Source organism: Triturus cristatus, chromosome 4_2, assembly GCF_964204655.1.
Source record: "Triturus cristatus chromosome 4_2, aTriCri1.1, whole genome shotgun sequence".
Lineage (NCBI taxonomy): Eukaryota > Metazoa > Chordata > Amphibia > Caudata > Salamandridae > Triturus > Triturus cristatus.
Genome location: NC_140586.1, coordinates 445,919,995 through 445,944,514, shown reverse-complemented (window position 1 = coordinate 445,944,514; position 24,520 = coordinate 445,919,995).

Genomic DNA, 24,520 nt, shown 5'->3' with positions numbered 1-24,520 from the left:
GTGATTAAACGCCATTGAAGAAAGGAGACTTTAACCCGAAACGCGTCTGGCGTCACTGCTGGTGCTCCGGTTCTCATTTCGCAAGTCTGCTGCTGCAAGTAACTCCATGCAAACAATACTTAACTGTGGTGGCTCTCCGTTCGGGACAAACCTTTCTTTTGGATTTATAACGGCTCGTCCAAGCCGTGGAGAAGTCCCGCCGCACAACAGCGGACCCAGGTGACATGAAGAGAATTAAACATTGCCGCCGTAATGGGAGGTATTTTGTAACTTGCAAGCAAAAGAGAAGCAGTCTCGGTGATGTGAGCCTGAACATCGACCCACTGTGGTTAATTTATCGAGTATATGCAGACTAATGAGACATTCTCACAGAGCAACACCAACCGCTGAACTACATTAACCAGAAGGCAAAGCGGGCCACGCCTACACAAGCGATGAAGTACCTTATAAAGAGAAAAAAAGATTGTCTCACTGTGATTAAACGCCATTGAAGAAGGGATGCCTTTAACCCGAAACGCATCTGGCGTCACTGCTGGTACTCTGGTTCTCATTTTGCAAGTCTGCTGCTGCAAGTAAATCCATGCAAACAATACTTACCTGTGTTGGCTCTCCATTCGGGACAAACCTTTCTTTTGGATTTATAACGGCTCGTCCAAGCCATGGAGAGGCCCCGCCGCACAACAGCGGACCCAGGTGACATGAAGAGAATTAAAGATTGCCGCCGTAATGGGAGGTATTTTGTAACTTGCAAGCAAAAGAAAAGCAGTCTCGGTGATGTGAGCCTGAACATCGACCCACTGTGGTTAATTAATCGAGTATATGCAGACTAATGAGACATGCTCACAGAGCAACACCAACCGCTGAACTACATTAACCAGAAGGCAAAGCGGGCCACGCCTACACAGGCGATGAAGTACCTTATAAAGAGAAAAAAAGATTGTCTCACTGTGATTAAACGCCATTGAAGAAGGGAGACTTTAACCCGAAACGCATCTGGCGTCACTGCTGGTGCTCCGGTTCTCATTTCGCAAGTCTGCTGCTGCAAGTAAATCCATGCAAACAATACTTACCTGTGTTGGCTCTCCGTTCGGGACAAACCTTTCTTTTGGATTTATAACGGCTCGTCCAAGCCATGGAGAGGCCCCGCCGCACAACAGCGGACCCAGGTGACATGAAGAGAATTAAAGATTGCCTCCGTAATGGGAGGTATTTTGTAACTTGCAAGCAAAAGAGAAGCAGTCTCGGTGATGTGAGCCTGAACATCGACCCACTGTGGTTAATTTATCGAGTATATGCAGACTAATGAGACATGCTCACAGAGCAACACCAACCGCAGAACTACATTAACCAGAAGGCAAAGCGGGCCACGCCTAAACAGGCGATGAAGTACCTTATAAAGAGAAAAAAAGATTGTCTCACTGTGATTAAACGCCATTGAAGAAGGGAGACTTTAACCCGAAACGCGTCTGGCGTCACTGCTGGTGCTCCGGTTCTCATTTCGCAAGTCTGCTGCTGCAAGTAAATCCATGCAATCAATACTTACCTGTGTTGGCTCTCCGTTTGGGACAAACCTTTCTTTTGGATTTATAACGGCTCGTCCAAGCTGTGGAGAAGCCCCGCCGCACAACAGTGGACCCAGGTGACATGAAGAGAATTAAACATTGCCGCCGTAATGCGAGGTATTTTGTAACTTGCAAGCAAAAGAGAAGCAGTCTCGGTGATGTGAGCCTGAACATCGACCCACTGTGGTTAATTTATCGAGTATATGCAGACTAATGAGACATGCTCACAGAGCAACACCAACCGCTGAACTACATTAACCAGAAGGCAAAGCGGGCCACGCCTACACAGGCGATGAAGTACATTATAAAGAGAAAAAAAGATTGTCTCACTGTGATTAAACGCCATTGAAGAAGGGAGACTTTAACCCGAAACGCGTCTGGCGTCACTGCTGGTGCTCCGGTTCTCATTTCGCAAGTCTGCTGCTGCAAGTAAATCCATGCAAACAATACTTACCTGTGTTGGCTCTCCGTTCGGGACAAACCTTTCTTTTGGATTTATAACGGCTCGTCCAAGCCGTGGAGAAGCCCCGCCGCACAACAGCGGACCCAGGTGACATGAAGAGAATTAAACATTGCCGCCGTAATGGGAGGTATTTTGTAACTTGCAAGCAAAAGAGAAGCAGTCTCGGTGATGTGAGCCTGAACATCGACCCACTGTGGTTAATTTATCGAGTATATGCAGACTAATGAGACATGCTCACAGAGCAACACCAACCGCTGAACTACATTAACCAGAAGGCAAAGCGGGCCACACCTACACAGGCGATGAAGTACCTTATAAAGAGAAAAAAAGATTGTCTCACTGTGATTAAACGCCATTGAAGAAAGGAGACTTTAACCCGAAACGCGTCTGGCGTCACTGCTGGTGCTCCGGTTCTCATTTCGCAAGTCTGCTGCTGCAAGTAACTCCATGCAAACAATACTTAACTGTGGTGGCTCTCCGTTCGGGACAAACCTTTCTTTTGGATTTATAACGGCTCGTCCAAGCCGTGGAGAAGTCCCGCCGCACAACAGCGGACCCAGGTGACATGAAGAGAATTAAACATTGCCGACGTAATGGGAGGTATTTTGTAACTTGCAAGCAAAAGAGAAGCAGTCTCGGTGATGTGAGCCTGAACATCGACCCACTGTGGTTAATTTATCGAGTATATGCAGACTAATGAGACATTCTCACAGAGCAACACCAACCGCTGAACTACATTAACCAGAAGGCAAAGCGGGCCACGCCTACACAAGCGATGAAGTACCTTATAAAGAGAAAAAAAGATTGTCTCACTGTGATTAAACGCCATTGAAGAAGGGATGCCTTTAACCCGAAACGCATCTGGCGTCACTGCTGGTACTCTGGTTCTCATTTTGCAAGTCTGCTGCTGCAAGTAAATCCATGCAAACAATACTTACCTGTGTTGGCTCTCCATTCGGGACAAACCTTTCTTTTGGATTTATAACGGCTCGTCCAAGCCATGGAGAGGCCCCGCCGCACAACAGCGGACCCAGGTGACATGAAGAGAATTAAAGATTGCCGCCGTAATGGGAGGTATTTTGTAACTTGCAAGCAAAAGAAAAGCAGTCTCGGTGATGTGAGCCTGAACATCGACCCACTGTGGTTAATTAATCGAGTATATGCAGACTAATGAGACATGCTCACAGAGCAACACCAACCGCTGAACTACATTAACCAGAAGGCAAAGCGGGCCACGCCTACACAGGCGATGAAGTACCTTATAAAGAGAAAAAAAGATTGTCTCACTGTGATTAAACGCCATTGAAGAAGGGAGACTTTAACCCGAAACGCATCTGGCGTCACTGCTGGTGCTCCGGTTCTCATTTCGCAAGTCTGCTGCTGCAAGTAAATCCATGCAAACAATACTTACCTGTGTTGGCTCTCCGTTCGGGACAAACCTTTCTTTTGGATTTATAACGGCTCGTCCAAGCCATGGAGAGGCCCCGCCGCACAACAGCGGACCCAGGTGACATGAAGAGAATTAAAGATTGCCTCCGTAATGGGAGGTATTTTGTAACTTGCAAGCAAAAGAGAAGCAGTCTCGGTGATGTGAGCCTGAACATCGACCCACTGTGGTTAATTTATCGAGTATATGCAGACTAATGAGACATGCTCACAGAGCAACACCAACCGCAGAACTACATTAACCAGAAGGCAAAGCGGGCCACGCCTAAACAGGCGATGAAGTACCTTATAAAGAGAAAAAAAGATTGTCTCACTGTGATTAAACGCCATTGAAGAAGGGAGACTTTAACCCGAAACGCGTCTGGCGTCACTGCTGGTGCTCCGGTTCTCATTTCGCAAGTCTGCTGCTGCAAGTAAATCCATGCAATCAATACTTACCTGTGTTGGCTTTCCGTTCGGGACAAACCTTTCTTTTGGATTTATAACGGCTCGTCCAAGCCGTGGAGAAGCCCCGCCGCACAACAGCGGACCCAGGTGACATGAAGAGAATTAAACATTGCCGCCGTAATGGGAGGTATTTTGTAACTTGCAAGCAAAAGAGAAGCAGTCTCGGTGATGTGAGCCTGAACATCGACCCACTGTGGTTAATTTATCGAGTATATGCAGACTAATGAGACATGCTCACAGAGCAACACCAACCGCTGAACTACATTAACCAGAAGGCAAAGCGGGCCACGCCTACACAGGCGATGAAGTACCTTATAAAGAGAAAAAAAGATTGTCTCACTGTGATTAAACGCCATTGAAGAAGGGAGACTTTAACCCGAAACGCTTCTGGCATCACTGCTGGTGCTCCGGTTCTCATTTCGCAAGTCTGCTGCTGCAAGTAAATCCATGCAAACAATACTTACCTGTGTTGGCTCTCCGTTCGCGACAAACCTTTCTTTTGGATTTATAATGGCTCGTCCAAGCCGTGGAGAAGCTCCGCCGTACAACAGCGGACCCAGGTGACATGAAGAGAATTAAACATTGCCGCCGTAATGGGAGGTATTTTGTAACTTGCAAGCAAAAGAGAAGCAGTCTCGGTGATGTGAGCCTGAACATCGACCCACTGTGGTTAATTAATCGAGTATATGCAGACTAATGAGACATGCTCACAGAGCAACACCAACCGCTGAACTACATTAACCAGAAGGCAAAGCGGGCCACGCCTACACAGGCGATGAAGTACCTTATAAAGAGAAAAAAAGATTGTCTCACTGTGATTAAACGCCATTGAAGAAGGGAGACTTTAACCCGAAACGCGTCTGGCGTCACTGCTGGTGCTCCGGTTCTCATTTCGCAAGTCTGCTGCTGCAAGTAAATCTATGCAAACAATACTCACCTGTGTTGGCTCTCCGTTCGGGACAAACCTTTCTTTTGGATTTATAACGGCTCGTCCAAGCCATGGAGAGGCCCCGCCGCACAACAGCGGACCCAGGTGACATGAAGAGAATTAAACATTGCCGCCGTATTGGGAGGTATTTTGTAACTTGCAAGCAAAAGAGAAGCAGTCTCGGTGATGTGAGCCTGAACATCGACCCACTGTGGTTAATTAATCGAGTATATGCAGACTAATGAGACAAGCTCACAGAGCAACACCAACCGCTGAACTACATTAACCAGAAGGCAAAGCGGGCCACGCCTACACAGGCGATGAAGTACCTTATAAAGAGAAAAAAAGATTGTCTCACTGTGATTAAACGCCATTGAAGAAGGGAGACTTTAACCCGAAACGTGTCTGGCGTCACTGCTGGTGCTCCGGTTCTCATTTCGCAAGTCTGCTGCTGCAAGTAAATCCATGCAAACAATACTTACCTGTGTTGGCTCTCCGTTCGGGACAAACCTTTCTTTTGGATTTATAACGGCTCGTCCAAGCCATGGAGAGGCCCCGCCGCACAACAGCGGACCCAGGTGACATGAAGAGAATTAAAGATTGCCGCTGTAATGGGAGGTATTTTGTAACTTGCAAGCAAAAGAGAAGCAGTCTCGGTGATGTGAGCCTGAACATCGACCCACTGTGGTTAATTTATCGAGTATATGCAGACTAATGAGACATGCTCACAGAGCAACACCAACCGCTGAACTACATTAACCAGAAGGCAAAGCGGGCCACGCCTAAACAGGCGATGAAGTACCTTATAAAGAGAAAAAAAGATTGTCTCACTGTGATTAAACGCCATTGAAGAAAGGAGACTTTAACCCGAAACGCGTCTGGCGTCACTGCTGGTGCTCCGGTTCTCATTTCGCAAGTCTGCTGCTGCAAGTAAATCCATGCAAACAATACTTACCTGTGTTGGCTCTCCGTTCGGGACAAACCTTTCTTTTGGATTTATAACGGCTCGTCCAAGCCGTGGAGAAGCCCCGCCGCACAACAGCGGACCCAGGTGACATGAAGAGAATTAAAGATTGCCGCTGTAATGGGAGGTATTTTGTAACTTGCAAGCAAAAGAGAAGCAGTCTCGGTGATGTGAGCCTGAACATCGACCCACTGTGGTTAATTTATCGAGTATATGCAGACTAATGAGACATGCTCACAGAGCAACACCAACCACTGAACTACGTTAACCAGAAGGCAAAGCGGGCCACGCCTACACAGGCGATGAAGTACCTTATAAAGAGAAAAAAAGACTGTCTCAATGTGATTAAACGCCATTGAAGAAGGGAGACTTTAACCCGAAACGCGTCTGGCGTCACTGCTGGTGCTCCGGTTCTCCTTTCGCAAGTCAGCTGCTGCAAGTAAATCCATGCAAACAATACTTACCTGTGTTGGCTCTCCGTTTGGGACAAACCTTTCTTTTGGATTTATAACGGCTCGTCCAAGCCGTGGAGAAGCCCCGCCGCACAACAGCGGACCCAGGTGACATGAAGAGAATTAAACATTGCCGCCGTAATGGGAGGTATTTTGTAACTTGCAAGCAAAAGAGAAGCAGTCTCGGTGATGTGAGCCTGAACATCGACCCACTGTGGTTAATTTATCGAGTATATGCAGACTAATGAGACATGCTCACAGAGCAACACCAACCGCTGAACTACATTAACCAGAAGGCAAAGCGGGCCACGCCTACACAGGCGATGAAGTACCTTATAAAGAGAAAAAAGATTGTCTCACTGTGATTAAACGCCATTGAAGAAGGGAGACTTTAACCCGAAACGCGTCTGGCATCACTGCTGGTGCTCCGGTTCTCATTTCGCAAGTCTGCTGCTGCAAGTAAATCCATGCAAACAATACTTACCTGTGTTGGCTCTCCGTTTGGGACAAACCTTTCTTTTGGATTTATAACGGCTCGTCCAAGCTGTGGAGAAGCCCCGCCGCACAACAGTGGACCCAGGTGACATGAAGAGAATTAAACATTGCCGCCGTAATGGGAGGTATTTTGTAACTTGCAAGCAAAAGAGAAGCAGTCTCGGTGATGTGAGCCTGAACATCGACCCACTGTGGTTAATTTATCGAGTATATGCAGACTAATGAGACATGCTCACAGAGCAACACCAACCGCTGAACTACATTAACCAGAAGGCAAAGCGGGCCACACCTACACAGGCGATGAAGTACCTTATAAAGAGAAAAAAAGATTGTCTCACTGTGATTAAACGCCATTGAAGAAGGGAGACTTTAACCCGAAACGCGTCTGGCGTCACTGCTGGTGCTCCGGTTCTCATTTCGCAAGTCTGCTGCTGCAAGTACATCCATGCAAACAATACTTACCTGTGTTGGCTCTCTGTTCGGGACACACCCTTTCTTTTGGATTTATAACGGCTCGTCCAAGCCGTGGAGAAGCCCCACCGCACAACAGCGGACCCAGGTGACATGAAGAGAATTAAACATTGCCGCCGTAATGGGAGGTATTTTGTAACTTGCAAGCAAAAGAGAAGCAGTCTCGGTGATGTGAGCCTGAACATCGACCCACTGTGGTTAATTTATCGAGTATATGCAGACTAATGAGACATGCTCACAGAGCAACACCAACCGCTGAACTACATTAACCAGAAGGCAAAGCAGGCCACGCCTACACAGGCGATGAAGTACCTTATAAAGAGAAAAAAAGATTGTCTCACTGTGATTAAACGCCATTGAAGAAGGGAGACTTTAACCCGAAACGCGTCTGGCGTCACTGCTGGTGCTCCGGTTCTCATTTCGCAAGTCTGCTGCTGCAAGTAAATCCATGCAAACAATACTTACCTGTGTTGGCTCTCCGTTCGGGACAAACCTTTCTTTTGAATTTATAACGGCTCGTCCAAGCCGTGGAGAAGCCCCGCCGCACAACAGCGGACCCAGGTGACATGAAGAGAATTAAACATTGCCGCCGTAATGGGAGGTATTTTGTAACTTGCAAGCAAAAGAGAAGCAGTCTCGGTGATGTGAGCCTGAACATCGACCCACTGTGGTTAATTTATCGAGTATATGCAGACTAATGAGACATGCTCACAGAGCAACACCAACCACTGAACTACATTAACCAGAAGGCAAAGCGGGCCACGCCTACACAGGCGATGAAGTACCTTATAAAGAGAAAAAAAGACTGTCTCAATGTGATTAAACGCCATTGAAGAAGGGAGACTTTAACCCGAAACGCGTCTGGCGTCACTGCTGGTGCTCCGGTTCTCATTTCGCAAGTCAGCTGCTGCAAGTAAATCCATGCAAACAATACTTACCTGTGTTGGCTCTCCGTTTGGGACAAACCTTTCTTTTGGATTTATAACGGCTCGTCCAAGCCGTGGAGAAGCCCCGCCGCACAACAGCGGACCCAGGTGACATGAAGAGAATTAAACATTGCCGCCGTAATGGGAGGTATTTTGTAACTTGCAAGCAAAAGAGAAGCAGTCTCGGTGATGTGAGCCTGAACATCGACCCACTGTGGTTAATTTATCGAGTATATGCAGACTAATGAGACATGCTCACAGAGCAACACCAACCGCTGAACTACATTAACCAGAAGGCAAAGCGGGCCACGCCTACACAGGCGATGAAGTACCTTATAAAGAGAAAAAAAGATTGTCTCACTGTGATTAAACGCCATTGAAGAAGGGAGACTTTAACCCGAAACGCGTCTGGCATCGCTGCTGGTGCTCCGGTTCTCATTTCGCAAGTCTGCTGCTGCAAGTAAATCCATGCAAACAATACTTACCTGTGTTGGCTCTCCGTTTGGGACAAACCTTTCTTTTGGATTTATAACGGCTCGTCCAAGCTGTGGAGAAGCCCCACCGCACAACAGTGGACCCAGGTGACATGAAGAGAATTAAACATTGCCGCCGTAATGGGAGGTATTTTGTAACTTGCAAGCAAAAGAGAAGCAGTCTCGGTGATGTGAGCCTGAACATCGACCCACTGTGGTTAATTTATCGAGTATATGCAGACTAATGAGACATGCTCACAGAGCAACACCAACCGCTGAACTACATTAACCAGAAGGCAAAGCGGGCCACACCTACACAGGCGATGAAGTACCTTATAAAGAGAAAAAAAGATTGTCTCACTGTGATTAAACGCCATTGAAGAAGGGAGACTTTAACCCGAAACGCGTCTGGCGTCACTGCTGGTGCTCCGGTTCTCATTTCGCAATTCTGCTGCTGCAAGTACATCCATGCAAACAATACTTACCTGTGTTGGCTCTCTGTTCGGGACACACCCTTTCTTTTGGATTTATAACGGCTCGTCCAAGCCGTGGAGAAGCCCCGCCGCACAACAGCGGACCCAGGTGACATGAAGAGAATTAAACATTGCCGCCGTAATGGGAGGTATTTTGTAACTTGCAAGCAAAAGAGAAGCAGTCTCGGTGATGTGAGCCTGAACATCGACCCACTGTGGTTAATTTATCGAGTATATGCAGACTAATGAGACATGCTCACAGAGCAACACCAACCGCTGAACTACATTAACCAGAAGGCAAAGCGGGCCACGCCTACACAGGCGATGAAGTACCTTATAAAGAGAAAAAAAGATTGTCTCACTGTGATTAAACGCCATTGAAGAAGGGAGACTTTAACCCGAAACGCGTCTGGCGTCACTGCTGGTGCTCCGGTTCTCATTTTGCAAGTCTGCTGCTGCAAGTAAATCCATGCAAACAATACTTACCTGTGTTGGCTCTCCGTTCGGGACAAACCTTTCTTTTGGATTTATAACGGCTCGTCCAAGCCGTGGAGAAGCCCCGCCGCACAACAGCGGACCCAGGTGACATGAAGAGAACTAAACATTGCCGCCGTAATGGGAGGTATTTTGTAACTTGCAAGCAAAAGAGAAGCAGTCTCGGTGATGTGAGCCTGAACATGACCCACTGTGGTTAATTTATCGAGTATATGCAGACTAATGAGACATGCTCACAGAGCAACACCAACCGCTGAACTACATTAACCAGAAGGCAAAGCGGGCCACGCCTACACAGGCGATGAAGTACTTTATAAAGAGAAAAAAAGATTGTCTCACTGTGATTAAACGCCATTGAAGAAAGGAGACTTTAACCCGAAACGCGTCTGGCGTCACTGATGGTGCTCCGGTTCTCATTTCGCAAGTTTGCTGCTGCAAGTAACTCCATGCAAACAATACTTACCTGTGGTGGCTCTCCGTTCGGGACAAACCTTTCTTTTGGATTTATAATGGCTCGTCCAAGCCGTGGAGAAGTCCCGCCGCACAACAGCGGACCCAGGTGACATGAAGAGAATTAAACATTGCCGCCGTAATGGGAGGTATTTTGTAACTTGCAAGCAAAAGAGAAGCAGTCTCGGTGATGTGAGCCTGAACATCGACCCACTGTGGTTAATTTATCGAGTATATGCAGACTAATGAGACATTCTCACAGAGCAACACCAACCGCTGAACTGCATTAACCAGAAGGCAAAGCGGGCCACGCCTACACAGGCGATGAAGTACCTTATAAAGAGAAAAAAAGATTGTCTCACTGTGATTAAACGCCATTGAAGAAGGGATGCCTTTAACCCGAAACACATCTGGCGTCACTGCTGGTACTCTGGTTCTCATTTTGCAAGTCTGCTGCTGCAAGTAAATCCATGCAAACAATACTTACCTGTGTTGGCTCTCCATTCGGGACAAACCTTTCTTTTGGATTTATAACGGCTCGTCCAAGCCGTGGAGAAGCCCCGACGCACAACAGCGGACCCAGGTGATATGAAGAGAATTAAACATTGCCGCCGTAATGGGAGGTATTTTGTAACTTGCAAGCAAAAGAGAAGCAGTCTCGGTGATGTGAGCCTGAACATCGACCCACTGTGGTTAATTTATCGAGTATATGCAGACTAATGAGACATGCTCACAGAGCAACACCAACCGCTGAACTACATTAACCAGAAGGCAAAGCGGGCCACGCCTACACAGGCGATGAAGTACCTTATAAAGAGAAAAAAAGATTGTCTCACTGTGATTAAACAACATTGAAGAAGGGAGACTTTAACCCGAAACGCGTCTGGCGTCACTGCTGGTGCTCCGGTTCTCATTTCGCAAGTCTGCTGCTGCAAGTAAATCCATGCAAACAATACTTACCTGTGTTGGCTCTCCGTTCGGGACAAACCTTTCTTTTGGATTTATAACATCTCGTCCAAGCCGTGGAGAAGCCCCACCGCACAACAGCGGACCCAGGTGACATGAAGAGAATTAAACATTGCCGCCGTAATGGGAGGTATTTTGTAACTTGCAAGCAAAAGAGAAGCAGTCTCGGTGATGTGAGCCTGAACATCGACCCACTGTGGTTAATTTATCGAGTATATGCAGACTAATGAGACACGCTCACAGAGCAACACCAACCGCTGAACTACATTAACCAGAAGGCAAAGTGGGCCGCGCCTACACAGGCGATGAAGTACCTTATAAAGAGAAAAAAAGATTGTCTCACTGTGATTAAACGCCATTGAAGAAGGGAGACTTTAACCCGAAACGCGTCTGGCGTCACTGCTGGTGCTCCGATTCTCCTTTCGCAAGTCTGCTGCTGCAAGTAAATCCATGCAAACAATACTTACCTGTGTTGGCTCTCCATTCGGGACAAACCTTTCTTTTGGATTTATAACGGCTCGTCCAAGCTGTGGAGAAGCCCCGCCGCACAACAGCGGACCCAGGTGACATGAAAAGAATTAAACATTGCTGCCGTAATGGGAGGTATTTTGTAACTTGCAAGCAAAAGAGAAGCAGTCTCGGTGATGTGAGCCTGAACATCGACCCACCGTGGTTAATTTATCGAGTATATGCAGACTAATGAGACATGCTCACAGAGCAACACCAACCGCTGAACTACATTAACCAGAAGGCAAAGCGGGCCACGCCTACACAGGCGATGAAGTACCTTATAAAGAGAAAAAAAGATCGTCTCACTGTGATTAAACGCCATTGAAGAAGGGAGACTTTAACCCGAAACGCGTCTGGCGTCACTGCTGGTGCTCCGGTTCTCATTTCGCAAGTCTGCTGCTGCAAGTAAATCCATGCAAACAATACTTACCTGTGTTGGCTCTCCGTTCGGGACAAACCTTTCTTTTGGATTTATAACGGCTCGTCCAAGCCGTGGAGAAGTCCCGCCGCACAACAGCGGACCCAGGTGACATGAAGAGAATTAAACATTGCTGCCCTAATGGGAGGTATTTTGTAACTTGCAAGCAAAAGAGAAGCAGTCTCGGTGATGTGAGCCTGAACATCGACCCACTGTGGTTAATTTATCGAGTATATGCAGACTAATGAGACATGCTCACAGAGCAACACCAACCGCTGAACTACATTAACCAGAAGGCAAAGCGGGCCACGCCTACACAGGCGATGAAGTACTTTATAAAGAGAAAAAAAGATTGTCTCACTGTGATTAAACGCCATTGAAGAAAGGAGACTTTAACCCGAAACGCGTCTGGCGTCACTGCTGGTGCTCCGGTTCTCATTTCGCAAGTCTGCTGCTGCAAGTAACTCCATGCAAACAATACTTACCTGTGGTGGCTCTCCGTTCGGGACAAACCTTTCTTTTGGATTTATAATGGCTCGTCCAAGCCGTGGAGAAGTCCCGCCGCACAACAGCGGACCCAGGTGACATGAAGAGAATTAAACATTGCCGCCGTAATGGGAGGTATTTTGTAACTTGCAAGCAAAAGAGAAGCAGTCTCGGTGATGTGAGCCTGAACATCGACCCACTGTGGTTAATTTATCGAGTATATGCAGACTAATGAGACATTCTCACAGAGCAACACCAACCGCTGAACTGCATTAACCAGAAGGCAAAGCGGGCCACGCCTACACAGGCGATGAAGTACCTTATAAAGAGAAAAAAAGATTGTCTCACTGTGATTAAACGCCATTGAAGAAGGGATGCCTTTAACCCGAAACGCATCTGGCGTCACTGCTGGTACTCTGGTTCTCATTTTGCAAGTCTGCTGCTGCAAGTAAATCCATGCAAACAATACTTACCTGTGTTGGCTCTCCATTCGGGACAAACCTTTCTTTTGGATTTATAACGGCTCGTCCAAGCCGTGGAGAAGCCCCGCCGCACAACAGCGGACCCAGGTGATATGAAGAGAATTAAACATTGCCGCCGTAATGGGAGGTATTTTGTAACTTGCAAGCAAAAGAGAAGCAGTCTCGGTGATGTGAGCCTGAACATCGACCCACTGTGGTTAATTTATCGAGTATATGCAGACTAATGAGACATGCTCACAGAGCAACACCAACCGCTGAACTACATTAACCAGAAGGCAAAGCGGGCCACGCCTACACAGGCGATGAAGTACCTTATAAAGAGAAAAAAAGATTGTCTCACTGTGATTAAACAACATTGAATAAGGGAGACTTTAACCCGAAACGCGTCTGGCGTCACTGCTGGTGCTCCGGTTCTCATTTCGCAAGTCTGCTGCTGCAAGTAAATCCATGCAAACAATACTTACCTGTGTTGGCTCTCCGTTCGGGACAAACCTTTCTTTTGGATTTATAACATCTCGTCCAAGCCGTGGAGAAGCCCCACCGCACAACAGCGGACCCAGGTGACATGAAGAGAATTAAACATTGCCGCCATAATGGGAGGTATTTTGTAACTTGCAAGCAAAAGAGAAGCAGTCTCGGTGATGTGAGCCTGAACATCGACCCACTGTGGTTAATTTATCGAGTATATGCAGACTAATGAGACACGCTCACAGAGCAACACCAACCGCTGAACTACATTAACCAGAAGGCAAAGTGGGCCGCGCCTACACAGGCGATGAAGTACCTTATAAAGAGAAAAAAAGATTGTCTCACTGTGATTAAACGCCATTGAAGAAGGGAGACTTTAACCCGAAACGCGTCTGGCGTCACTGCTGGTGCTCCGATTCTCCTTTCGCAAGTCTGCTGCTGCAAGTAAATCCATGCAAACAATACTTACCTGTGTTGGCTCTCCATTCGGGACAAACCTTTCTTTTGGATTTATAACGGCTCGTCCAAGCTGTGGAGAAGCCCCGCCGCACAACAGCGGACCCAGGTGACATGAAGAGAATTAAACATTGCTGCCGTAATGGGAGGTATTTTGTAACTTGCAAGCAAAAGAGAAGCAGTCTCGGTGATGTGAGCCTGAACATCGACCCACCGTGGTTAATTTATCGAGTATATGCAGACTAATGAGACATGCTCACAGAGCAACACCAACCGCTGAACTACATTAACCAGAAGGCAAAGCGGGCCACGCCTACACAGGCGATGAAGTACCTTATAAAGAGAAAAAAAGATCGTCTCACTGTGATTAAACGCCATTGAAGAAGGGAGACTTTAACCCGAAACGCGTCTGGCGTCACTGCTGGTGCTCCGGTTCTCATTTCGCAAGTCTGCTGCTGCAAGTAAATCCATGCAAACAATACTTACCTGTGTTGGCTCTCCGTTCGGGACAAACCTTTCTTTTGGATTTATAACGGCTCGTCCAAGCCGTGGAGAAGTCCCGCCGCACAACAGCGGACCCAGGTGACATGAAGAGAATTAAACATTGCTGCCCTAATGGGAGGTATTTTGTAACTTGCAAGCAAAAGAGAAGCAGTCTCGGTGATGTGAGCCTGAACATCGACCCACCGTGGTTAATTTATCGAGTATATGCAGACTAATGAGACATGCTCACAGGGCAACACCAACCGCTGAACTACATTAACCAGAAGGCAAAGCGGGCCACGCCTACACAGGCGATGAAGTACCTTATAAAGAGAAAAAAAGATCGTCTCACTGTGATTAAACGCCATTGAAGAAGGGAGACTTTAACCCGAAACGCGTCTGGCGTCACTGCTGGCGCTCCGGTTCTCATTTCGCAAGTCTGCTGCTGCAAGTAAATCCATGCAAACAATACTTACCTGTGTTGGCTCTCCGTTCGGGACAAACCTTTCTTTTGGATTTATAACATCTCGTCCAAGCCGTGGAGAAGCCCCGCCGCACAACAGCGGACCCAGGTGACATGAAGAGAATTAAACATTGCCGCCGTAATGGGAGGTATTTTGTAACTTGCAAACAAAAGAGAAGCAGTCTCGGTGATGTGAGCCTGAACATCGACCCACTGTGGTTAATTTATCGAGTATATGCAGACTAATGAGACATGCTCACAGAGCAACACCAACCGCTGAACTACATTAACCAGAAGGCAAAGCGGGCCACGCCTACACAGGCGATGAAGTACCTTATAAAGAGAAAAAAAGATTGTCTCACTGTGATTAAACAACATTGAAGAAGGGAGACTTTAACCCGAAACGCGTCTGGCGTCACTGCTGGTGCTCCGGTTCTCATTTCGCAAGTCTGCTGCTGCAAGTAAATCCATGCAAACAATACTTACCTGTGTTGGCTCTCCGTTCGGGACAAACCTTTCTTTTGGATTTATAACATCTCGTCCAAGCCGTGGAGAAGCCCCACCGCACAACAGCGGACCCAGGTGACATGAAGAGAATTAAACATTGCCGCCATAATGGGAGGTATTTTGTAACTTGCAAGCAAAAGAGAAGCAGTCTCGGTGATGTGAGCCTGAACATCGACCCACTGTGGTTAATTTATCGAGTATATGCAGACTAATGAGACACGCTCACAGAGCAACACCAACCGCTGAACTACATTAACCAGAAGGCAAAGTGGGCCGCGCCTACACAGGCGATGAAGTACCTTATAAAGAGAAAAAAAGATTGTCTCACTGTGATTAAACGCCATTGAAGAAGGGAGACTTTAACCCGAAACGCGTCTGGCGTCACTGCTGGTGCTCCGATTCTCCTTTCGCAAGTCTGCTGCTGCAAGTAAATCCATGCAAACAATACTTACCTGTGTTGGCTCTCCATTCGGGACAAACCTTTCTTTTGGATTTATAACGGCTCGTCCAAGCTGTGGAGAAGCCCCGCCGCACAACAGCGGACCCAGGTGACATGAAGAGAATTAAACATTGCTGCCGTAATGGGAGGTATTTTGTAACTTGCAAGCAAAAGAGAAGCAGTCTCGGTGATGTGAGCCTGAACATCGACCCACCGTGGTTAATTTATCGAGTATATGCAGACTAATGAGACATGCTCACAGAGCAACACCAACCGCTGAACTACATTAACCAGAAGGCAAAGCGGGCCACGCCTACACAGGCGATGAAGTACCTTATAAAGAGAAAAAAAGATCGTCTCACTGTGATTAAACGCCATTGAAGAAGGGAGACTTTAACCCGAAACGCGTCTGGCGTCACTGCTGGTGCTCCGGTTCTCATTTCGCAAGTCTGCTGCTGCAAGTAAATCCATGCAAACAATACTTACCTGTGTTGGCTCTCCGTTCGGGACAAACCTTTCTTTTGGATTTATAACGGCTCGTCCAAGCCGTGGAGAAGTCCCGCCGCACAACAGCGGACCCAGGTGACATGAAGAGAATTAAACATTGCTGCCCTAATGGGAGGTATTTTGTAACTTGCAAGCAAAAGAGAAGCAGTCTCGGTGATGTGAGCCTGAACATCGACCCACCGTGGTTAATTTATCGAGTATATGCAGACTAATGAGACATGCTCACAGGGCAACACCAACCGCTGAACTACATTAACCAGAAGGCAAAGCGGGCCACGCCTACACAGGCGATGAAGTACCTTATAAAGAGAAAAAAAGATCGTCTCACTGTGATTAAACGCCATTGAAGAAGGGAGACTTTAACCCGAAACGCGTCTGGCGTCACTGCTGGCGCTCCGGTTCTCATTTCGCAAGTCTGCTGCTGCAAGTAAATCCATGCAAACAATACTTACCTGTGTTGGCTCTCCGTTCGGGACAAACCTTTCTTTTGGATTTATAACATCTCGTCCAAGCCGTGGAGAAGCCCCGCCGCACAACAGCGGACCCAGGTGACATGAAGAGAATTAAACATTGCCGCCGTAATGGGAGGTATTTTGTAACTTGCAAGCAAAAGAGAAGCAGTCTCGGTGATGTGAGCCTGAACATCGACCCACTGTGGTTAATTTATCGAGTATATGCAGACTAATGAGACATGCTCACAGAGCAACACCAACCGCTGAACTACATTAACCAGAAGGCAAAGTGGGCCGCGCCTACACAGGCGATGAAGTACCTTATAAAGAGAAAAAAAGATTGTCTCACTGTGATTAAACGCCATTGAAGAAGGGAGACTTTAACCCGAAACGCGTCTGGCGTCACTGCTGGTGCTCCAGTTCTCCTTTCGCAAGTCTGCTGCTGCAAGTAAATCCATGCAAACAATACTTACCTGTGTTGGCTCTCCGTTCGGGACAAACCTTTCTTTTGGATTTATAACGGCTCGTCCAAGCCGTGGAGAAGTCCCGCCGCACAACAGCGGACCCAGGTGACATGAAGAGAATTAAACATTACTGCCCTAATGGGAGGTATTTTGTAACTTGCAAGCAAAAGAGAAGCAGTCTCGGTGATGTGAGCCTGAACATCGACCCACCGTGGTTAATTTATCGAGTATATGCAGACTAATGAGACATGCTCACAGAGCAACACCAACCGCTGAACTACATTAACCAGAAGGCAAAGCGGGCCACGCCTACACAGGCGATGAAGTACCTTATAAAGAGAAAAAAAGATCGTCTCACTGTGATTAAACGCCATTGAAGAAGGGAGACTTTAACCCGAAACGCGTCTGGCGTCACTGCTGGCGCTCCGGTTCTCATTTCGCAAGTCTGCTGCTGCAAGTAAATCCATGCAAACAATACTTACCTGTGTTGGCTCTCCGTTCGGGACAAACCTTTCTTTTGGATTTATAACGGCTCGTCCAAGCCGTGGAGAAGCCCCGCCGCACAACAGCGGACCCAGGTGACATGAAGAGAATTAAACATTGCCGCCGTAATGGGAGGTATTTTGTAACTTGCAAGCAAAAGAGAATCAGTCTCGGTGATGTGAGCCTGAACATCTACCCACTGTGGTTAATTTATCGAGTATATGCAGACTAATGAGACATGCTCACAGAGCAACACCAACCGCTGAACTACATTAACCAGAAGGCAAAGCGGGCCACGCCTACACAGGCGATGAAGTACCTTATAAAGAGAAAAAAAGATTGTTTCACTGTGATTAAACGCCATTGAAGAAGGGAGACTTTAACCCGAAACGCGTCTGGCGTCACTGCTGGTGCTCCGGTTCTCATTTCGCAAGTCTGCTGCTGCAAGTAAATCCATGCAAACAATACTTACCTGTGTTGGCTCTCCGTTCGGGACAAACCTTTCTTTTGGATTCATAACGGCTCGTCCAAGCCGTGGAGAAGCCCCGCCGCACAACAGCGGACCCAGGTGACATGAAGAGAATTAAACATTGCCGCCGTAATGGGAGGTATTTTGTAACTTGCAAGCAAAAGAGAAGCAGTCTCGGTGATGTGAGCCTGAACATCGACCCACTGTGGTTAATTTATCGAGTATATGCAGACTAATGAGACATGCTCACAGAGCAACACCAACCGCTGAACTACATTAACCAGAAGACAAAGCGGGCCACGCCTACACAGGCGATGAAGTACCTTATAAAGAGAAAAAAAGATTGTCTCACTGTGATTAAACGCCATTGAAGAAGGGAGACTTTAACCCGAAACGCGTCTGGCGTCACTGCTGGTGCTCCGGTTCTCATTTCGCAAGTCTGCTGCTGCAAGTAAATCCATGCAAACAATACTTACCTGTGTTGGCTCTCCGTTCGGGACAAACCTTTCTTTTGGATTTATAACGGGTCGTCCAAGCCGTGGAGAAGCCCCGCCGCACAACAGCGGACCAAGGTGACATGAAGAGAATTAAACATTGCCGCCGTAATGGGAGGTATTTTGTAACTTGCAAGCAAAAGAGAAGCAGTCTCGGTGATGTGAGCCTGAACATCGACCCACTGTGGTTAATTTATCGAGTATATGCAGACTAATGAGACATGCTCACAGAGCAACACCAACCGCTGAACTACATTAACCAGAAGGCAAAGCGGGCCACGCCTACACAGGCGATGAAGTACCTTATAAAGAGAAAAAAAGGTTGTCTCACTGTGATTAAACGACATTGAATATATATATATATATATATATATATATATATATATATATATATATATATATATATATATATATATATATGTGAACAAACAAACGCCCGAAAGCTCCGAGGGCGCACACAACGGCAGAGAAGCCATGCGGCTTTCACGGCAACTTGTATCGCTGTTGCAGAATAGTTTTGTCGACCTTACGCGTTTCAAGGCTCACGCCCCTTCTTCGGAGGTCTCTGCATCAGTTGATCGCGCAGGCGTGTCTCTGCATGCTCTCCTTTTATATGTCCCTGAGTGGGTCTCGCTCACAGCGAGTCATGATTACTTGCATGCTGGGACCTTGAGTCCTGTTGAGACAAAAATTCTCCTTTAAGTACGTCCTGCACAATCCACATATTAAAAGCATATATTCTGCCCACAGTGAGGTCGACAAAACTATTCTGCAACAGCGATACAAGTTGCCGTGAAAGCCGCATGGCTTCTCTTCCGTTGTGTGCGCCCTCGAAGCTTTCGGGCGTTTGTTTGTTCACATTACTGCACGGCTGTCCTGCCGTGGAGGGCGGCACCATCCAAAGAACTGTGAAGGAGGCTGTTAGTGCGAACCTTCCTGCTTGTGAATGCAGCACGGCGGAGATGGCAGAATGAACTTGTTTGCAGTTACAGAGCCCACTGTGGGCAGAATATATGCTTTTAATATGTGGATTGTGCAGGACTTACTTAAAGGAGAATTTTTGTCTCAACAGGACTCAAGGTCCCAGCATGCAAGTAATCATGACTCGCTGTGAGCGAGACCCACTCAGGGACATATAAAAAGAGAGCATGCAGAGACACGCCTGCGCGATCAACTGATGCAGAGACCTCCGAAGAAGGGGCGTGAGCCTTGAAACGCGTAAGGTCGACAAAACTATTCTGCAACAGCGATACAAGTTGCCGTGAAAGCCGCATGGCTTCTCTGCCGTTGTGTGCGCCCTCGAAGCTTTCGGGCATTTGTTTGTTCATATATATATATTACCTACTGGCGGTCGCCAGTAGGTAGTTATAGTTAGGACCACGTTTCCATAGGAAATCCGCAACATTCTATTTTGAATAACTTTGGCGCCGGTGGACGAATCCTCGCGAATTTTTCAAAATAGGTGGAGCGCTACGCTCCGCTCCTTCCTTGAAAGTCTCGGGGGGATTCGTCAAGCGGGGGCTGAGATAAAAGGGGGGTCCCAAAACGCGTTTTTCCCATGCATTTTTCCATAGGACCTTTAGACAGGGCTACAGCCCGAACGGCTGAACAGAATTACTTGAAATTTGGCAGAGAGGTAGTCCCTAGGTCAAGGAAGTGCCTTTTGTAGGTTTGGTGTAAACCTGTTCAGTAGAATCTGAGAAAATAGCCTTTTAATCAATATATATATCTGTGGCAGCTTACCGTGCGCTTACGGTGCGCTTACCGTACGCGTACGGTGGCGTGCGCGAGCACGATTCTGATTGGCTGTTAGATCTTAGTAAACATTCGAATCGGTCGAAACCAGGAAGCGGCGGCCGCCATTTCGTGTTTTTCACTTAGAAAAAAAAGAGTGATATCTTGAAAAGGGGGCAAGGTGGAGAGTTACAGACCCCCTAACATTTGTAAGGGGGTCAAAGAAGGACAGAAAAGTTCAAAGAAAACATTTATTATTTTTTTTAAAAAAATCGCGGGGTACGCGTACGGTAAGCTTACGGTAAGCTTACCGTACGCGTACGGTAGAAAAAAAAAATAAAAAGAGAAATAAAATTCAGATTTAAGTGTTTAGATATTAGGGGGCTCTAAAAAGAGCCGTTGTGTTTCAGTGATGTCATTTGAGATGTCATCAGTGATGTCATGAGTGATGTCAGTGACCATGTCATGAGTGATGTAATATGTGACGTCATCAGTAGTGCATTGCGGGCGCGCGAGTTATAGTTAGCTGAACTAACTATAACGGGGAAATTTCATTGGTTTTTTACGAGTGAAATGTCCAGCTAACTATAACATGTGTGAAACCTTTGGTTTTTTCATTGAATATATATATATATATATATATATATATATATATATATATATATATATATATATATATATATATATATATATATATATATATATATATATAAGAAGAAGAAGGAGTTGCCCCCCAGGTGAGGTGCACTCTTCAACAAACTTTATTCCACAAAGAGCAGCTCCAGGTTAGACGCAAAACACAGCAAACAGATGCCTGGCGCGTTTCGGAAGGAGACTTCCTTTCTCAAAGGCTGCATTCATAAAATGTCTGTGCACAAACGTCCACCATTATATATCATGTGATTCTCATTGTCCTCAGGTGAGTATTCAAGCAAGTGCAAAGCATCCTGGGAGTGATGTTTTTTACATAATACCCTTGTGGGCTGCCAGTCTATCGCATGTTCAAAAAGTATTTCTTTTGCCAATGCGTCTCACCTCAAAGCACTCTATTTCAAAGGGTCTGTCGATCCGCGATTGCTGCCCAAATAGACAGACCGCGACCCGCTGGGATAACACGGTGGTGCCCTTCACGGCCGAGCCAGCCATATTATTTGAAAGAAGAAGGAGTTGCCCCCCAGGTGAAGTGCGCTCTTCAACAAACTTTATTTCACAAAGAGCAGCTCCAGGCTAGACGCACAACACAGCAAACAGATGCCTGACGCGTTTCGGAAGGAGACTTTCTTTCTCAAAGGCCGCATGCATAAAAAGTCTGTGCACAGAAGTCCACCATTATATATCATGTGACTCTCATTATCCTCAGGTGAGTATTCAAGCAAGTGCAAAGCATCCTGGCAGTGATGGTTTTTACGTAATACCCTTGTAGGCTGCCAGTCTCTCGCATGTTCAAAAAGTCTTTCTTTTGCCAATGCGTCTCACCTCAAAGCACTTTATTTCAAAGGGTCTGTCGATCCGCGATTGCTGCCCAAATAGACAGACCGCGACCCGCTGGGATAACGCGGTGGTGCACTTGACGGCCAGGCTAGCCGTATTATTTGAAAGAAGAAGGAGTTGCCCCCCAGGCAAAGTGCGCTCTTCAACAAACTTTATTCCACAAAGAGCAGCTCCAGGTTAGACGCACAACACAGCAAACAGATGCCTGACACGTTTCGGAAGGAGACTTCCTTTCTCAAAGGCCGCATGCATAAAAAGTCTGTGCACAAAAGTCCACCATTATATATCATGTGACTCTCTTTGTCCTCCGGTGAGTATTCAAGCAAATACTATCCTGAAAGTTTGGGGGTGATTCGTCAAGCGGGGGCTGAGAAAAAAGGGGGGTCCCAAAACACGTTTTCTCCATGTTAATTTCTATAGGAAATTTTGAGACGGGCTACAGCCCGAACTGCTGAACGGAATTACCCCAATTTTAGCAAAAAGATGGAGCTTGGTTCAGAAAGTGACCTTTTTTTAAATGGGGTAAATCCGTTCAGTAGTTTTTGAGAAATTCAAAAAATAAGAGTCAAAAAATCAATTTCCCATAGGAAACTTTGGGCAAGGCTACAGCCGAAACTGCTGAATGGAATTACCCCAAATTTGGCAAAAAGGTAATGCTTGGTTCAGAAAGCGACCTTTTTTTTAAAATGGTGTAAATCCATTCAGTAGTTGCTGAGAAATTCAAAAATAAAAGTTTCGAAATCTAGAGCAGCGGTGGAGTGACAAACTCTCCCCGACCATGCGCTTCATTCTAATTGGCTGCCACGACCACGGCCTTCATTCTAATTTGCTGTCAACACTCCAAACCAGGAAGTGTTGACAGCCATCTTGTGACTCGGTAGAAATGAGTCACCAGAAAACAGAGAAACAAAGATATAAAACAAGAGAAGGGGGCAGGGTAGAAACGCTCTGACCCCTAGGGCTGCTCAGGGGGTCCCAGAAGGACACCCAGGGCCAAAAAAAGCATTACAAAAAAAAATTACAGCGCAATTCATGCTGGGTTCGCGAATTCCGACGAAATTGTTAAAAAACAATAAAGAGCGGTTTCCCGTGGTTTATTTTAATGAGGCCCGTTGATGGGCTAGGGCCCGGGGCATTTCTTAAAAAATAATAGCAGGGGCCCGCGGGGGCAACCACGTCCATGGGGCTTCACTCACGTTGAGAGGAGGGCGCGTGGCCCTGGGGACCGCCACTCCCAGGGCTGGATCCTGCAGTTTCCCAGGTTGTCCACCCCCGGGAGAGTGCTGTTTGTTATGACTGGCGGGAGCCGCGTGGCTCCCGCCAGTCATAACAAACAGCACTCTCGCCCTGTCATAGCAAACTTGCTTTGGATTTTGGAAGCAAGAGCTAGGGAACCTGCTCTCGCTTCCAAAATCCAAAGCTGATTGCTTTTCCACACGGGGAGGCACATGTCAGCAGCTTCCCGTGTGGAAAAGCAATGCTGGCTCCCGCAGGACTCTGGGAGCCGGCGGGACCGTGGTGACATAGGGGCTCCCCCCACGGTCCCCAACGGTGAGGCCAGGCCCCGGGGGATGGGGTCCTCGGGGCTGAAATTGGCCAAGGGAGGGGGGCCGACGTGGTCCTCTTCTCGTTTTTTTTTTTTTTAATAATGAACATGTCGGCGAATGTAAATTAGTGAAAGTTGACTTTTTTTTTGTCGCGACTCTAGCGCACCTCTCAGCGCGGCCACCCATGTGAAAGTGATTGGTGTTCGGCTCTCAGCTAACGGTACTTTTTCGCAACCAACATGGTGATAAATTTAACGCACCATTCACAAGCTGGAGCAAACAGCCATATTACCAGTTTACCAGCGATAGCAGCCTCAAAAAGCATCGTCATGGATGACCCTGGCAAATATTGCTAATGAGATGGAGAGTAGGCGTTACTTTGCAAAGAGCTGCAAGGACATCACTTCGCAAGTTTCTCAACCACCAGCAAGATCGTCAAAGAGAGTACAAAACAGGTGCTATGGCGCGTTACTAGCAGGAAGTTTACACCTCTGAGCTGGTGTAAAGTCGTACTACAACCTAAAAGATGAAAGGGAGCCCAGCACAGAGCCATCACCTGAAAGACAACAGATGCAATGGAGCCAACGATCATGCACTGCTCTGACAACACCCGCCATCAGCCCCTTGTCTGCTATCCCCCCTCACCCCCCTCCATAAAGAAATGTGACACCAACATCAGGAAATCTGGAATGTAACAAATTGGCTGATGTCGCACATGGGGTTGGACAAATAAGAATCACAGTCATGTATGGATTTACATATAAAACAATTTATTTAAACAAAACATCAACAAATAAAACTAGATACAGCCATGGCGTGTCATCCCTGCACCATTTGTGAATCACAGCCTGCAAGACAAAAAGCAAAATAGGATTGTGCATCATGCATCCATCAAAGGAGAGAGAGAGAGAGAGAGAGAGAGAGAGAGAGAGAGAGAGAGAGAGAGAGAGAAAGAGGGGAAAAGTGAGAGAGAGGATGAGAGAGAGAATGAAATAAAGAGTGTGAGAGAGAGGAAGACAGAGAAAGAGAGAAAGAGTGAGAGAGAGGAAGAGAGAGAGAAAGAGAAAAAGAGTGAGATACAAGGAAGAGAAAGAGAAAAAGAGAAAGAGTGTGAGAGAGAGAGAGAAAGAGTGAGACAGAAAGGAAGAGAGAGAGA